A 9,382-nucleotide genomic window follows, 5' to 3' on the forward strand; every position below is an offset into this window, starting at 1 on the left:
TGTTGACTGTTAGGTGAAGCAGTCAACACCTAATAGTGCAATTCTAAGTGTAGCCCAGGGACAATCCAAAGATTTATTTATTTATTTATTGGTTCGATTTATATGCTGCCCTTCTCCAGAGACTCAGGGCGGCTTACAATGCGTTAAGCAATAGCCTTCATACTTTTGTATATACCTACTTAGTAGGGCTTTCCCCGCCCCCCAAGCAGTATTCTTTTTATACAAAGTCAGCTTATTGCCCCCACAATCCGGGTCCTCATTTTACCTACCTCGAAAGGATGGAAGGCTGAGTCAACCTTGAGCCTTGTGGGATTTGAACTTGCAGTAATTGCAGGCAGCTGGCAGCTAAGTGCTACTTAACAGCACTTTAGTCCGCTGCGTCACCAAGGCTCCTGTTGCAAAGACTGCAACAAGAAAGCAGTTTCAATAAAGGAGATAGATAAGCTGAAAGAACTTATCTATTTTATATAAGCTGAAAGAACTGTAATAACAACAGAATAGTGGAAAAAAGGGCAAAGAAGATCAAGAATTGGTCAGCTCCAGATGAAGATGAACTGCATGTTTTTTGGTTGAAACATCTGACAGGTCTACACCCACTCATTGCCAAGCAGTTTACCAATATACCACAAGGAGGTTAAATTGAAGATTGGTTAGCATCTGGTAAAGCCTGTCTGATAATGAAAAATTCAACACAAGGGCATTACCAGACAAGTACAGGCCAATTACCTTCTTACCAACAATTTTCAAATTGCTAACTGGTGTGGTAGCTGATGCTGTCCCCCACACCAACAAAGCATCTAATTGAAAACAAGCTCTTTCACCTGAGCAGAAAGGACACTGCTCAAACTGCAGAGGAACAACATATCAACTCCTAACTGACAAGATGATTTTGGAAAACTTCAAGAGAAGGAAGACTAACTTGAATATAGCTTGGCTTGATTACAAGAAGGCATTTGACTCCTGGCCACATGATTGGATAATCAAGTGCTTAGAAATAATGGGAGTCAGTAGAAACATCAGAAACTTTATGCAAAGATCAATGACACAATGGCAGACATAGTTGCTAGTCGGTGGCGATAGACTGGAAGAGTTTAGTATCAAGAGAGGAATTTTTCAAGAAGACTCAACATCACCACTATTGTTTATCATTGCACTGATTTCTCTGTCAACAATATTGAACAAGTCAGGCCATGGCTATCAAACATCAGAAACATCTGCCAAACTGCTACACCTCTGTTAGATGAATGATTTGAAGCTGAATGAAAAAAAAAAACCACCATCTGAAATAGAAACCCTGTTCAACAAGGTATTGCAATGGAATTTGGACTGGTCAAATGTGCCACCCTCACCATCAACAGGGGAAAAATAGTGAAAACTGAAGGAATCAAGATGCCCTATGGATATTATATGAAGAGTTTTAATGAAGATGATCGTTCTAAATACCTGGGCATCCATCAGGCTGACGACATCAACCACAGTAAAATCAAGAGGAAGGTTAAAAGTGAATATATCCTGAGAGTGAAGATCTTAGAATGCAAACTCAGCGGAGGAAATACCATCAGACCAATTAACACCTGGGCAATTAAATATACAGATACATAACTGAAATAGTGGGTTGGACTCAAGCAGAACTAAAAGCTTTGGCTAGGAAGATCAAAAAACCCAATGACAACAAATCATGCCCTTCATCCATACAGTGATGTCGACAGACTCTATTTACAAGGAAAATAGGTGGGTTGTGGAATGTTGCAAGCAGGTGAAGAACTAAAAAGGGCATTAAAAGAATATCTGAAGGATAAGTGAAGATGCACCTGAAGCTAGAATACCATGAAGGCTTACTGAGTACTGGAGAGACAAAACTGGCCTACAAGAAACACAAATGAGACATGAAAAGGCAAAGTATTACATGGACAGTACATAAAAAATAGCAGGCAAAACAGACAATAACAGCAATTAAGAACAGGAAAACTGAAGAAAGGGACAGACGGATTAATTCTAGCTGCACAAGACCAAGCCTTTTTCCAACTGTCCAATCTGGTCTATAGCTCAAGATTTCCCAATGATATTATAATCCAATCCTATTTATCTTTTTCTAGATCAGACAGTTGGGTTAGGTATTATAACCCACTGTGAGAATGTCTTAATAGTTCATGTTAATTTGTCCCAAATATCATGTAACAGAAGCAACTATTTGGAAGGATCCTACTGAATTAGAATTTTTCACAGTGAAGTTACCGTTTTTAATGCTAAAATAATTAAGCTTATGAAATTTAAACGTATGTCTTCAAAGCTATATGATGATTTCAAGAAAAGGGAGATCTAGTACAGAAGTATAAAAAGATGGGAAGAATATAAAGAGTTGAGAATAAGGGATTTAAGGGACAAGTCAAAGCTCAGCTCACGATTGGCTTCCTAGAACAAGAAGCATGTTGACTGATGATGATGATAATGGTAGCCCAGGAAATCCAGAAAGCATCCAATTAAGGAAAGCTGATACAAGTTTCTGTTCCAATACTTTTAATACTATATGGACATCTTGTTGCCACAACAACAAATATGGAGATTAGACAATGCAATGGGAGAACAACTTGTAAGTTTGTATTTCACTTTAGGAAAGTGAAGTAGGAAAGTCATCTTTGAGCTTTATAAGGATGGTGACTTAAAGTTGTTTATCAGAATGATAGCAGGTTTGCCCACTCTTCCAGATCAAAACACACTGAAGCTGCAGGCCAGAGTTTTTCAAACTGTGTTTCACAGAATTCTCTCTCCTCTCCCTTCCCCTCCCTCCCTCCCCCTCTCTCTCTTTGAAAATCCTGGCTCTATGGAGCAATACTGACACACAAAGGGTGCAGTCAATACCTGCAGCAAAGACTTAGTTGTCCCACTGCTCTGAATTTCATAGAACTAACTTGAATGATACCAAGAATTACATAAAACAACTCTGCAATTTCCCCCTCGTCTTTCTTATTTTCTCAATTATTGTTACCTGGTTTTGAATATGTTTAACAAAAAGAGAAGGAAAATGTCTCACTGACATTTTAAATTCAGTCTCTTTCAATCCATTGCTTTAGATAATTGAGGAAAAGCTCTCCAATGTTTTTTTGTTTTTAGTTAAGCTCTCCCTTTTCTGGGTTATATGAAAAATCTACACGAGTCTTAGTCAACTTGGTGCTTTCCCAATGTGCAAGATATTTCCATTATTACTAGCCAGCATGGATTCCACTGTAAGAGGAATCCTTCTAGGGAGCAAATGGTGGATGCTTATCTTTCTATTGAAAGTTTTTTTAAAAAAAATAAAATACTAGTCTATTAGTCTAGTCCAGTGATGGCTAACCTTTTCCAGACCAAGTGTCCAAAGTGCGTGAACTCGAACCCCCCAAATGCAATGCACGCATGACCCCTGCATCTGCCCTCCGCATGCGTGCGTGGCCCCCTGCATGTGCTCTGCCCCCTGTACATGTGCTCATGGCCCCCCGCACGCATCCCACCCCTGTGCATGCGTGCGCAGCCCCCCTGCACGCCCCCTGCCCCCCATGCATGCACGGCACAGACCTGAAGATCAGCTGGTTGGCAGGAAGCGCACGCACACGCGCGGCAGAGCTGAACTGAAGCGACGACTCGCGTGTTCACAGAGAGGGTGCTGCGTGCCACCTCTGGCACGCATGCCATAGGTTTGCCATCACGGGTCTAGTGCGTGACTGTCACAACCCATTAAAGAATATCAAATGGTTCAAATATTTTTGAACACAGTACAGGCAGAATAACAAGCAGTTTGCAGTTTGTATGTGCATCTACAGTAGATAAGGGACAAGAGGAATAAGGGTTTGCAAGGTGATGAGAGCCAATTTGGTCCAGTGGCTAAGGTGTGGCCTACCTGGTGATCATGAAGGTGTGAATTCCAATTCTCTCTTGGGCATGGAAATTGGCAGGATGACTTTGAGCCAGTCTCTTAGACTATTTCATCTCCCAGGTTATGGGAGAACCAGGAGACAGATAGAAATATTAGGATGTTCACCACCTTGAGTTGAAATCACTCTCTCTTTCAATAAAAATCTAATAATAATAAATAGATTTTCAACTGGGATCAAATATGTTCCTGAAAATAAATGTTTGCTTTTCCACCATTCCTCCTTCTCCCACTCCAACTATTTTCTATATAGTTCAGATTAGTCCAGGTAAACTCACTTACCTTCGCTACTGGTTCGGAAATGTGAGCGTGCACGCACACGCACTCACTTCGCTCACGCGCGCCACCTTTGTGCATGCACAAAGCATTCTGCACATGCGCAGAGCATCCATGATGACGTCCGGGTGGGTGGGCAGAGCCTCCCACTGCTACCGGTTCACCTGAACCGGGTAGAACCGATAGAATCCCACCACTGGCACAGACTGAAAAAGTAGCCGTGTTTTTCCTCCTGCCTTTTTCCTAGTTCAGGGCTCAGCAATCCACAGCTCTGGAACCGCATGTGGCTCTTTCATCCCTCTGCTGCGGCTCCCTGTCACCAGTCGGCTCCACAATTGATAGGGCTTTCCGTTAGAACAGGTAGAGGAAAAAGGATGATGCGCTAAGAGGAGATTCTATGGTGGGAGAACTGGACTTCCTGTCAGCAGAGGAAAAAGGACACCACGCTAGGAGGAGACTCTATGGTGGGGAGAGCTGGACTTCCAGTTGGCTCCAGAATTGAACAGGGGGCTTCCGGTTAGGACCTTTGTGGCTCTTTGTGTGTTTAAGGTTGCCGACCCCTGTCCTAGTTTATAAACATTCTGTATGATAAAATGTTCTAAGAAAAGAACCCATAAAAGTAGTTTCCTAATCAAAGTATTATCTCTATAGATTTTTTATTTTTTCCTAAAGCTGGACAAGGATTGCTTATTATCTTTTCCTAGAGTCCTGCTTATCCCCTTCTGATAGCAAATGACAGGCCTCTTAAGAATAGCTTTGTTGGAATCTGATGGAAGACTCAGGGCCACTCACATCCTTAGAACCAACCTTATGGCCTGACTTCAGAGCTCCAAGTATCAAAGGTCATGGGTTAAGTGGAAGCACACGGGGAAGGTGGCAAGAAACAAAGAAAGACGTGCAAGAAATGAGCATATCAGAATGTCACAGGCTGAAACATTCCCTTTGATGGGCTGTGACAGGTTTAATTTCCAGAGTACACCCATTAAAGTGATAGATAGCGGCATTCAGCTCACGCTCAGTCTGTTTGTGGGTCCCTGATGCTGCAGAAAGCATGATATTTAATGGTTCTAATTTATGAGTGTTTCTGCTATATCTGGGCTCCTGTCCAATTTGAGGGGAGCCATGGTACTAGAGAGAGAGGGAACGGGTTGATTTAATGTCACACAGCAGCGTGACTCAGAAAGTAAACAGACATACCATATTAAAGAAACATCTTTTGCAGTCTACCTCAAACCCAAGGGCACTTGCAAGGGTGTTTCTAGGATCCAGAAATTTCTTTCTAGGACATGAAACTTGGGCAGGAAAAAACACTTTATGATTTTGCCAATACAAAACTGTATTCCAAAATTGATTTGTCTAAGACTATCTGAGGCTTGAGAAAGGATAGCAGAGTTTGTTCAGTCCATATGCTGGGCTGTACAGAATACACCCGCGAACCTATGGCATGCGTGGCAGAGGTGGCACACACAGAGCCCTCTCTGCTGGCATGCGTGCCATTGTCCCAGGTCAGAGCTCTGTGGCGTTTCTTTCATGAGCTTCTGTTTTCCTGCAAACGATGAAACCGAAGCTTACGAAAGAAAAAGATCTTACCTCTTGCCGCACTGCCGGTGTTGGGATGCCCCACCTCTCGCTGGCCATTGGGTCTCTGCTGCGCATGCACGTGTGCATGTTTGAACATACGCAAAGTCACACATGTCTGTGCATGCATGCGTTCATGCACACACACCTTTCAGTTTGGGCATGCGCACACGCAGTTTGTGCACTCGGTGTCTAAAAGGTTTGCCATCACTGGAATGTACCAATACCTCTCCTTAAGGCTAAAAACGAAGTGACTCTACTAATAATTAGTAGAATAACTGATATAGATGATTTACTTGTCATTAATATAAGTATTCATTAGCATTACTAATAATTTGCAAATATCTGACCATTTTGCATAATGACTCTACAAGAACATATGTGGGAGAAGCTGCTTAGATATTTTTTATAACAGTCTATTCTCCTTTTTCCCCCAGGGCCTCCTATGAGTAGCTTTTCCAAGTTCATATTTTTATCCTTTACCATAACAGAAAAATATTTAGAATCGAGGAAAAGGCCAAATTACATTAAAACAGGTTTTATTAGAGGTGTGCAGAATGAATTTAAATTTGAATTTAAATCTTAAACAAAGAAGGAAGGAGGAGAGAGAAAAAAAGACTGCTCCTAAACAGATATGTGGAGATTAAGATATGACGATTTTTTAAAAAAGTGAGGCAGAAGGAAGACCTGCAACTGACTTAATAAGAAATCATCTAAGGCAGCAATGTCAGACTAATAGAAGAAATCAGGTAGAGCAAATAGAACTTGTTTGGAAAAGGAGGTCGTGTACAATAAATCCACTTATTTGCTCAGATTTTTCTCTTTTCCCCCCAGAAAGAAAGAAAAGGTTGCAATTTAGGACAGTGGCCAGACTTCAGTCGGCTCTTCTGTACTACCGAATAAGAATCAGGAGAAAAGCAGCGTGTTTACAACGTTCGTTCAGCGCAGGGGTCTCCAACCTTGGCAACTTTTAAGACTTGTGGACTTCAACTCCCAGAATTCCTCAGCCAGCTTTGCTTTGCAGCTTTGCTGGCTGAGGAATTCTGGGAGTTGAAGTCCACAAGTCTTAAAGTTGTCAAGGTTGGAGACCCCTGGTTTAGAGACCATAGGGAAGCATCTCTTTTACTTTTAGGTTTAGGGGCCCGCCGCATTCCAGAGACTGCCTTACCCGCGCAATCTGGTCGCGTCTCTTTCTCCTCCAAAGGCTATTCGCTCTCTCTGCTCTTTCGCGTTAAAGCAGGGAGACCACGAGGAAGCGTGTTCCTCTTCGGCTGCCGTTCTTGGTTGCCCGGGAAACCGGCAGCTACTTCCGCGTGTTGTTTCCGTAGCAACGCCGGCGTCTCGTGTTTTTCAACTTCTTTGATCTTGTGTTTCTGTTCTAAAGCGTTCTTTTCCGGAGCTGGGCGAAGGTGGAGTTCCTGGTAGGATCTTCCAGTAGTGCAGCCACCATCAGCGCCCACTAAAGGTTTACGGGGGTGGAGTAGATGCGATGTTGGATCTCCTATTATTTCCTCTTAACACAACATGTGTGCATATACATATATGTGGATGCATATACTGTACCCATAACGTAAGGCATGCATACAGGTGTCTGTATATAAGGCAAACGAGGTAGCAGCCAATGGATAGAAACTGAGAGATGGGGGCCTCAGAATTGCTTTAGTTAGAATTACTATATCTGGTTGCAAACATCTGGAGAAACACTAGATGGCAGCAAAGCATTCTCCGAATTCCTGCAGTCTGGATCTAGTAGCCTGCCTTCCCAAAGTAGTTCTTGCCCAGGCACTGTTTATCCATATCTTCCTAACCTTCATGTTCCAGGTGTTACAATTTGCATAGGGGTGTTATCAAAGAGCCAGTGTGGGATGTTCTTTTTTTTTTTTTGAATTTTTTTAAACAAACAAAACATAAAACATCCATCATCCATTACAATTGCAAACAGTGTGTCGATTGCTTACAAATCCCTTGTGCTTCTTCCCCATATTCATATTTTACTAATTTCTCATATTTTCAATCTGATATATATCTTTATATCATTATCCTCATTTGTCAATTATTTAACAATGGCATTATCATTCCAAAGAATGATATTATATATATTTCATGGAAATGAAATATGGAATATAAAATGAATCTTATAATATAATATATGAAAATAATTTTCTTTGCAGTGCGGGATGTTCTTAATGCCTTAATGGTATGCTGCATATCCTTAACCCACCAACAACCTTTTGCTTTCTGCTGTCTTTAATAAAAGCTGACAATTCCTATGAAAATATTTTATCCTATACAATTATTCTAGATCTCCCAAGCAGAGGCAGGGCCATGGTGAACTTCAGAAAAAACATGCACTGGTAGTTCCCTCTTTTGATTTGTGTAAAGTCGGGGTGGGGATGAGGTGGTTGGAAAGTATTTGGATAAAATTGGAAAATATTTGGAAATGAATAATACTGGCCTTGAATATTTTGTGTGTAACAACTGGATCATTAAATTGACTGAGTTTAATAGGAGTTACTTTCAAGTAAACAAGGATAATATTGGAGCTATATCATGATTTGATCAAATGCCTTTTTTCACTTTGTATTTTTGAATTGAGAGATTATATTATAAACTGATCATCAAAGGCTCCTGTTTTTTGTAGCTTATTTGAGACTATGATATTTGAACTCAGAAACATGTGAATAGAATTAGTTTTGAACTTCTTAGGTTTTACTTCTGAGTAAACAATGGCTGTCGTCTGGTGTTAAAAACATTTAGAATTCTTTATTAGAATTAGAATTCTTTATTGGCCAAGTGTGATTGGACATACAAGGAATTTGTCTTTGGTGTATATGCTCTCAGTGTACATAAGGAGAATAAAATACATTAATCAAGAATAAAAAGATACAACATTTAGTGATAGTCAAGGTTACTAATAAGCTATCAAATTGTACTAGGAAACAAAACAATATAAATTGAAATATACAAGCGACATAGTTATAGTAATAAGTAAGTAATAAGAGATAGATACTAGTAAGGAAGAGAAGAATAATAGTAATACAGTCTTAGTAAATTATTTGACAGTGTTCTGGGAATTAGTTGTTAAGCAGAGTGATGGCATTCAGAAAAAAAACTGTCCTTGTGTCTAGTTGTTCTGGTATGCAGTGCCCTATAGCGTCGTTTTAAGGGTAGAAATTGAAACAATTTATGTCCAAGATGTGAGGGGTCTTTTCACAGCCCTCTTTTTGACTCATGCAGATCCTCAATGGAAGGCAGGTTGGTAGCAATTGGATGGCAGATTGGTAGCAATTTCTGTAGTTTTAAAAAATATTTTCTGGAAAAAAGCAGTCAGGACCATAATTTCAGTAAGATCATATTGTTACCTTTTGTAGAAAGTAGCCCTGAATTTAAGACAACCCATTTACAAGGAAGTTTAGATAAAAGAAACCAGTCTGCCTTCATTTCTAAATTCTGAGCCAATCTAAGATACCCCCTCCGCAATTGTAAAATTACATAAATGATTCTATTGAGGATTTGGCCTTCTTTAGGTACATATAGTAGGTGGTCTCTTGTGGCTAGCATGTTTAATGCTCTATAATGTTCTATAATTTTATTTTGCTTTTCATTTTCTCAGATGCAGAA

The sequence above is a fragment of the Pituophis catenifer genome, unplaced genomic scaffold, assembly GCF_029215685.1.
Source record: "Pituophis catenifer annectens isolate HBS135680 unplaced genomic scaffold, rPitCat1.0.hap2 SCAF_1, whole genome shotgun sequence".
NCBI classification, from domain to species: Eukaryota; Metazoa; Chordata; class Lepidosauria; order Squamata; family Colubridae; genus Pituophis; species Pituophis catenifer.